Source organism: Triticum dicoccoides, chromosome 3B (assembly GCF_002162155.2).
Source record: "Triticum dicoccoides isolate Atlit2015 ecotype Zavitan chromosome 3B, WEW_v2.0, whole genome shotgun sequence".
NCBI lineage: Eukaryota > Viridiplantae > Streptophyta > Magnoliopsida > Poales > Poaceae > Triticum > Triticum dicoccoides.
This window is the reverse complement of record NC_041385.1, coordinates 531,959,162-531,968,251: the sequence shown is the minus strand read 5'-3', so window position 1 is coordinate 531,968,251 and position 9,090 is coordinate 531,959,162.

Genomic DNA, 9,090 nt, shown 5'->3' with positions numbered 1-9,090 from the left:
GGCCGAATACACCAGGGGCTTATGTTCCCCGCATTATGGTGTGAGAAAGTCCAAACACTTTCACAAGTGCGGCACCCCGAACTTATAGCATTATATGCATCGGCTCTGAATCATGTCTTGGGTCAATAGTTGGGTTTGCCCGGCTCCCATGTTTTGGTACCTTACGTTCCGTTCTATCGGCTAAGGTAGCACTGGGAGAACCACAGTGATTGCGCCCCGGTTGAGCTGGGCGAGCGCCTCAGTGGAGAAAGCTAAAACTGACCGTCATGATAAGGCGAGAGCTGGTCGCTGTTCGAGAGGTCTTTTCGAGTCCCTAAAGACTTATGCCGCTTAGAGCGAGGAACCGGCTGTGTCCGGCCCAGGCGTGGATAGCGCCCCGAATTCGGTCTTCCGAACACTAGGGGCTTCGCCGAAATTTAAAATTATAGAATTCTATGGCTAAGTGAGAGTGTTCAAGCATTATAAGTCCGGTTGCCTTGTTCGTTGTGTTGAGCGCCTCCCTAGATGGACCCAAAAATGGGAACAAGAGCGCTCAAGTTTATCCCGAACACCCCAGCACTCGTGGCATGGGGGCTGAAGCTGACGACTTGCCATCTCTCAGATTTGATAAACGGCCGCACAGAGGGTAATATTTTAAATTAATAAGCGTTGCTTAGCGCATATGAACAAAGTTTTCAGCGCACAGGATAACACATTGCGAGTCTACTCAAAAATTACATCTTTGGGGCACTCATCCGCAATCTTGCGGGCACCCTTCAGGACACTCTTATAGTACATTTCAGGCGTACGATACTCCTTGCCTGCCGGCTGCGTGTCCGTTATAAGCCTCTCAGCATCCAGCCTGCCCCAGTGCACCTTTGCGCGGGCAAGGGCCCGACAGGCACCTTCAATGCAGGCGGAGCGCTTGATGACTTCCACCCAGGGGCACGCATCCACCAGCCGCCGCACGAGGCCGAAGTAGCTCCCAGGCATGGCCTCTTTAGGCCACAACTGGACTATGAGGCCCTTCATGGCCTGCTCGGCTACCTTGTGGAGCTCGACCAGCTGCTTCAGCTGGTCGCTAAGGGGCACCGGATGTTCGGCCTTAGCATACTGAGACCAGAAGACCTTCTCCGTTAAGCTCCCCTCCTTGGCCCGGTAGAATGCGGCGGCATCGGACACGCTGCGAGGCAAATCTGCAAACGCCCCTAGAGAGCTCCGAATTCAGGTAAGTAACAGGTAATTCACATTCACATGCTTGCTTTGCATGAAAAATGCCTTACCCGTCGCTATTTTCTTCACCGCCTCAATCTCCCAGAGGGCCTTATGGGCCTTGGCCTTAGCGGCTTTGGCACTTTCAAGAGTCGAGGCAAGCTCGGACTCTCGAGTCTTCGAGTCGCGCTCCAAACTCTCATGCTTTTCCATGAGAGCCTGAAGCTCTTGCCGCACCTCCGCCACCCGCGCCTCATGCTTCTCTCGCTCCGCTCGTTCCGCGGCCGCATTACGTTCGGCCGCGGACACGGCCTCCTTCAGGGTCGCCACCTCGTTTGTGGCCCCTGCAGTACCCACGTTATCCTTGTTATTTCTATTGCAACCAAAATCCTTTTCTGTAAGGTATAAATTTAATACGGTGTTACTCACCTTCTTTGTCCTTGAGATGCTTCTTGGCAAGGCCGAGCTCGTTCTCTGACCGCTCGAGGTTCTGTTTCAAAGCACCGACCTCCGCAGTCAGTGCGGCAGAGGTCAGCAGCGCAGCCTGCAAACCCATATTGACATAATTTTTAGAACTCTTGCGTATATCTTTTTATTAGATCCTCAGTCCGGTTTTTCTTTCCGGACACCGAACCGAGCATCAGGGGCTACTGTCTATGCGGTATTACATTACATATTTTAAAACTTCTTCCCTCAAAGCCTGTTAGAAGGCTGCTGCAGGCTTCGGTCAGCCCGCTCTTGGCGGGCTGAACCTTATGAATCACCGCACTCATGATAGTGCGGTGTTCTTCCTCGATGGAAGCGCCGTTGAGCGCCTCCAACAAGTTGTCCGGCGCCTCCGGTTGGACGGAGGCTGCCGGCGTCATGGTCTTGCCCTTCTTACGAAGGGGCCGCCTGCCGGACTCCGAAACCACTGCGGGTTCCGGCACAGAGTCCGGCGCAAAGTCCGGGAGGCTGCCTTGCGGCACCTCCGGAGCCTCCTCCCCCCTCCTGGGATCCCACCTCGGCGTTGTCAGCATCACGAGGGGTGGAGGCGGTCGGAATGGAATCCACATCCGACGGAGCCAAGGACCCGCTCGATGAAGCGGGAAGATCATCCTCGGCCGGACTACAGGTAGTGTGCGGCATTAGAAGGACACCATGTGGCACGAAAGAGAAACTATAAATCATTCAGGAATCCGGATACTTACGATCTTGCCGGAGGCTTGGCCCTTGAGGGCCACCCTTCGTCGCCAACGTTGGCGTTGGCGGAGCTGTCCGGAGGAAGAGTCCTTCCCCTCTTGGACCCTTCGGCCTCCCCTGTTCGGGAAGCCTTCCTCTTCCTATCTCCCCCCTCCTGGGGAGAGTCCTCTTTCTCCTCCTCGTCTTCGGGGGAGGAGTCCGCCTCGGAGCCATCAGACGATGAGTCCGATACCACCTGGCGCCGGGAACTCCTTCGGGTTCCCGTGGCCTTCTTCGTGGCCTTCTTCTCCAGCACCACATAAAGTGCCGGTACTAGCAGCCCCGTTAAACGGGTATCCGCTGGGTCTTCGGGGAGGGGAGCCAGACAGTTAACCTGTCCGGACGTCCTCTGCCAGTCCTGTTAAAGGCATTGGGAATTTTAGATCCCGCAATAGAGTCAAACTATGAAAGAAATGAATGTCCCATAAAGGATAACACATCTTACCGCACCGGCCGGGCGTTTCATGCTGAATCCGTGATCTTCAGTTGCGGATGCGGGGGCTTCTCCGCCCTTGAACAGCACCCTCCAGGCAGCTTCATACGTTGTGTCGAAGAGCCCACTAAGGGTCCGGTGCTGTGCCGGATCAAACTCCCACAGATTGAAGGCCCGTTGTTGGCAGGGGAGAATCCGGCGGACGAGCATGACCTGGATCACGTTGACAAGCTTGAGCTTCTTGTTCACCAGGGTCTGGAGACAGGACTGGAATCCGGTCAGCTCCTCCGAACTACCCCATAGCAAGCCCTTCTCTTTCCAGGAGGTGAGCTGCATGGGGGCACCAGATCTGAACTCGGGGGCCGCTACCCATTTAGGGTCACGCGGCTCGGTGATATAGAACCACCCCGATTGCCACCCTTTGATGGTTTCCACAAAGGCGCCCTCGAGCCAGAGGACGTTGGGCATTTTGCCCACCATGGCACCTCCGCACTCCACTTGGACGCCCTTCACTACCTTCGGCTTGACGTTGAAGGTTTTTAGCCACAAGCCGAAGTGGGGCTGGATGCAGAGGAAGGCCTCGCACACGACGATAAACACCGAGATGTTGAGGATGAAGTTTGGCGCCAGATCGTGGAAGTCCAGGCCGTAGTAGTACATGACCCCCGGACGAAGGGATGGAGTGGGAAGCCTAGTCCGCGGAGGAAGTGGGGAAGGAATACGACCCTCTCATGGGGCCTGGGGGTGGGGATGAGCTGCCCCTTGTCGGGCAGCCGGTGCGCGATGTCGCTGGACAGGTATCCGGCGTCGCGCAGTTTTTCGATGTGCCCCTCCGTAACGGAGGAGACCATCCACTTGCCTCCCGCTTCGAACATGGCTGGAGAAGGTTGAGGCGAGATGTGCGAACTTGGGCGCTGGAGCTCGAGTGCACGGAGATGGATAAGCAAAGGAGGAAGAAGGCGTAGGTAAAAAAGGGTGGATCCTTATCCCCTTATATATGGATGGACGAAGACTATGCGTCCCCACCAGCCTGGTAAAACTCGCTTATCTCCCAAGCGCCACCATCAATGGTGCGGTTGGGTTACCCATGTTCGTATTGATGGGAATCCCAGAATAAGGGGAACACGATCTCTGCCTCGACAAGACGTGCCAAGGAAACTGCTTCGCTAAACGCGCTGAGGTGGTATGATAAAAAATGATTCAAGTAAAGGCTTGGTGGTGGTATGACGTCATGCCACAAAATACGTCAGCAGATTGAACTTGTGTACATATTATTCTCTCTACGGTGGAATGTGGAATTTATTTTGCAGAGCCGGACACTATCCTGGTGTTCACAATCTTCTATGAATTATTCGGAGGAGGAACCCGCCATGCAATGCCGAACAATATGTGCGCCGGACTCATCATCATTGAAGTCTGGTTCAGGGGCTACTGAGGGAGTCCTGGACTAGGGGGTGTCCGGATAGCCGGACTATCATCATCGGCCGGACTCCAAGACTATGAAGATACAAGATTGAAGACTTCATCCCGTGTCTGGATGGGACTTTCCTTGGTGTGGAAGGCAAGCTTGGCGATATGGGTATGTAGATCTCCTACCATTGTAACCGACTCTGTGTAACCCTAGCCCTCTCCGGTGTCTATATAAACCGGAGGGTTTTAGTCCGTAGGACGAACAACCATTACAACAATCATACCATAGGCTAGCTTCTAGGGTTTAGCCTCCTTGATCTCGTGGTAGATCCACTCTTGTACTACCCATATCATCAATATCAATCAAGCAGGAGTAGGGTTTTACCTCCATCGAGAGGGCCCGAACCTGGGTAAAAACATCGTGTCCCTTGTCTCCTGTTACCATCCGCCTAGACGCACAGTTCGGGACCCCCTACCCGAGATCCGCCGGTTTTGACACCGACAAAGACCTTCTTCTTGATAACATCATCGGGCATACGTGCAAGCTTAAATAATCCACAAACTTCATCCACATAGATTAGGTGTAAATCGGGATGCAATGTTCCGTCTCCTGCAAAAGGATTAGCTAGCAGTTTCTCTATCATACCCGAAGGAATTTCAAAGTAAACATTTTCAGTAGGTTCAGTAGATTGAGGAGCAACTCTCAGCTCTACTGGTCGGGGTGAAGATACCCCGAACAAGCCCCTCAAAGGATTATGTTCCATAGTAACAAGTGACAATAAATTTCAGCACACTATATAAAATTTTCCTTACCAAATTCCACCTACCAAAGAAGTTTCACTCCCAAGCAACGGCGACAGAAAAGAGTCTTGATGACCCACAAGTATAGGGGATCTATCGTAGTCCTTTCGATAAGTAAGAGTGACGAACCCAACGAGTAGCAGAAGGAAATGATAAGCGGTTTTCAGCAAGGTATTCTCTGCAAGCACTGAAATTATCGGTGATAGATAGTTTTGTGATAAGGTAATTTGTAACGGGAAACAAGTAATGAAAGTAAACAAGGTGCAGCAAGATGGCCCAATCTTTTGTAGCAAAGGACAAGCCTGGACAAACTCTTATATAGAGAAAAGCGCTCCCGAGGACACATGGGAATTATCGTCAAGCTAGTTTTCATCACGCTCATATGATTCGTGTTCGTTACTTTGATAATTTGGTATGTGGGTGGACCGGTGCTTGGGTGCTGCCCTTTCTTGGACAAGCATGCCACTTATGATTAACCCCTATTGCAAGCATGTCACGCCCAATATGCAACCCTATCCAAAAGTAACTCGAAGGTCCCACCAAGGATAGACCCGCATATTGAAACGCTTTTGCAAGGTGGATATCATTACATCAACATTACATAATAGGTAGGGATACATACAAGAGGCATACAAAGCCACACGAATACAACATCATCTTATAAAAGAGCACCATCCGACTACAGATGAACCACAAACAGAAACTCAAATGACATCCACCCTGCTAGCCCAGGCTGCCGACCTGGAACCTATCCCCTGATCGAAGAAGAAGCAGAAGAAGAACTCCAAAACAAGTAAACATCGCTCTCGCGTCATGATCATCGCATAAACCTGTACCTGCAACTATTGTTGTAGTAATCTGTGAGCCACGAGGATTCAACAATCCAATTACCATGGGTATCAAGACTAGCAAAGCTTAAAGGGAAAGGAAGGGGTAAATTGGTGAGGTTGCAGCAGCGACTAAGCATGATATGGTGGCTAACATACGCAAATGAGAGCGAGAAGAGAAACAAAGGAACGGTCGTGAAGCTAGTAATGATCAAGAGGTGATCCTGAACTCCTACTTACGTCAATCATAACACAGAGAACCGTGTTCACTTCCCGGACTCCGCCGAAAAGAGACCATCACGGCTACACACACGGTTGATGCGTTTTAATTTGTATCTGGTGTCAAGTTATCTACAACCGGACATTAACAAATTCCCATCTGCCACATAACCGCGGGCACGGCTTTCGAAAGATAATACCCTGCAGGGGTGTCCCAACTTAGCCCATGATAAGCTCTCGCGATCAACGAAGGATATTCCTTCTCCCAGGAAGACCCGATCAGTCTCGGAATCCCGGTTTACAAGACATTTCGACAATGGTAAAACAAGACCAGCAAGACCGCCCAATGCGCCGACAATCCCGATAGGAGCTGCACATATCTCGTTCTCAGGGCAACACCGGATGAGCAATCCGTACAACTAAAACTAGACCTCAAGTTTCCCTGAGGGGGCGCTGCAAAGGGCTCTAGTTTGGACCAACACTTAGACAAGCATTGGCCCGGGGGGGGCGAATAAAGATGACCCTCGAGAGAGCGACTCCCAAGGGAAAAGTAGGTGGTGGTGAAGCAAATGGTAAAACCAAGGTTGGGCCTTGCTGGAGGAGTTTTATTCAAAGCGAACTGTCAAGGGGGTCCCATAAATCACCCGATCGCGTAAGGAACGCAAAATCCGGGAACATAATACCGGTATGACGGAAACTAGGGCATCAAGAGTGGAACAAAACACCAGGCATAAGGCCGAGCCTTCCACCCTTTGCCAAGTATATAGATGCATTAATAATATAAGAGATATTGTGATATCCCAACATAACCCTGTCCACCATGGAGCAATCTTCAACTTCACCTGCAACTAACAACGCTATAAGAGGGGCTGAGAAAAGCGGTAACATAGCCAAACAACGTTTTGCTAGGAAGGGTGTCAAAGGTTAGAGGTTCATGGCAATTTGGGAGGCTTGAAGAACAAGTTATAGGAAGCGCAGCAAAGCGATAGAACGAAGCAACTAGCATAGCAATGATAGTAGTGAGATCCAAGGTAGCGGTCATCTTGCCTGAAATCCCGCAAGGAAGAAGAACAAGTCCATGAAGAAGATGAAGCCACGAAGACGAACCAAGCGTAGATGAACGAATCCTCACGATCGCAACGAAACGTGAACTATCGAGAAGAAGCACACAACATAGTAAACACACCACACATAGACAAGACATGATGCACAACAAGCATGATGCATGGCAAGCTACATGGAGCTACTCATGGTAAGAGATGATGCAAACAAGAACCACACATCAAGGCAAGTTTAAATGAGGCCGGAAACAACATATAACAATTCCGGTAAGTCCTCATATGCAAATTTCGAAATTGGTCCAGAACTGAATAAACCTTAAGTTCAAGTAGTTAAACAGCAAGTTAAAATGCACCAAGATGATCTACACGAAAATCTAGTCAAGTTACATATAAAGTTCATTTAGTTCGGAGCTACGGCCTAGAAGATATGAGCAAAACAAGTTAAGCATGCCATTGATGCAAAATGCATACAAACATCAAGCAAACACCTCAAAACAAGGATGCAACATGATAATATGAAACTACATGCAAAATCAAGTAAGTTTCATATAGAGCACACTCAAAACGGGGCAACGGTTTAACACATACACATCATACAAGGTTAAAGGGCATGTTGTCCAAAACAGCAACTAGGCATCTAGCAAGCATCAAAACAATATGCTACAGCACCTCAACATAAGAACAAAAGGCATGGGCATGAAGTACAGGTAACGCATGACAAAACATGAACACTGAGCTAACTCCAGAAACTACTAAAACATGCTCAAAAGGACATGGCAAGATTGCAAATAATAACAGTTTCAGACTTGGCAGAAATAACATCAGGTTGCAATGTTTAGAGCTATCAAACAACATGTTATAGGAACTTAACATGGCAAACAAAGGCATGGCATGAATCTACTAATTGCATAGAACAAAAGTCCCTTACTGACCATGAGCCAAAAAAGAACAGAATATATGATGGCACCCATGTAAACATAGCAAGTTATATGACAGATTCATACATGGCAGGAACAACAATAAGTAGGCATGTTGGTGAGCTTGAACCACTCACCACAGAGCAATAAATGGCATAGAAAGGAAACCAACAGTAAGAAGACATGTTTATGAAGCTAATCATGGCAAGAGAAAGTTCATAGGTTGCATGGATCACTAACAACAATCATGGCAACATTGAACTTAATGTTAACAGGCTGACAGCAACATTATTTAGCAAGTTTGGAGCAAGATTGCAACAATCTACAGCAGGCTATAAATGCAACCAGGGGCATGAATGGATAGAGCATGACATGTAGAACAAAACATCTTTAGTGAACATCTCCAGATTATGCATAGAATGACTTGTAGCAGCAGGTTTACATAGCAACAAAATATAACAGAATCAGCCTAGCAAAACAGTAACAGCAAGTACCCTACTTCACGAGCTCGATGCACTCAGTACAAGAGTCATAAAAATACATGAATGACACCACTGTGAAGATGGCATGATGTATTACAAAACACATGTAGAGCTCATGCTCATAAGATGCACACATCAAACCTGGCAAAAATGACAAATCACCAAGTTATAACAGTTTCAGCAGATTAACATCATATAGCACTCTTGCAACGATGATTAGGGCATCAAGATGGACTCAAACAAACATGGCACAATGTAATGAAATGTAGAGCATCTCACAACGAACATTTTGACATATTACACGCACAAAACAGAGCAGTATGCAGCAAGTTATGATGCGATGAACAAGGCAACATTATGCTAAAATAATTCGGGACTTAGGCAAAATTCGGGGTCAACCTTTGTCTTCTAGATCCAGATCCGGGGCGCGGTGAACGAGGCACGCCGGAGAAGGATGGAGATGGCCGGAGACGGGCGGGGACGGGCTGACCCGGCCGGATCCGGCGCGGCGGCGACGAAGGGCGGCGC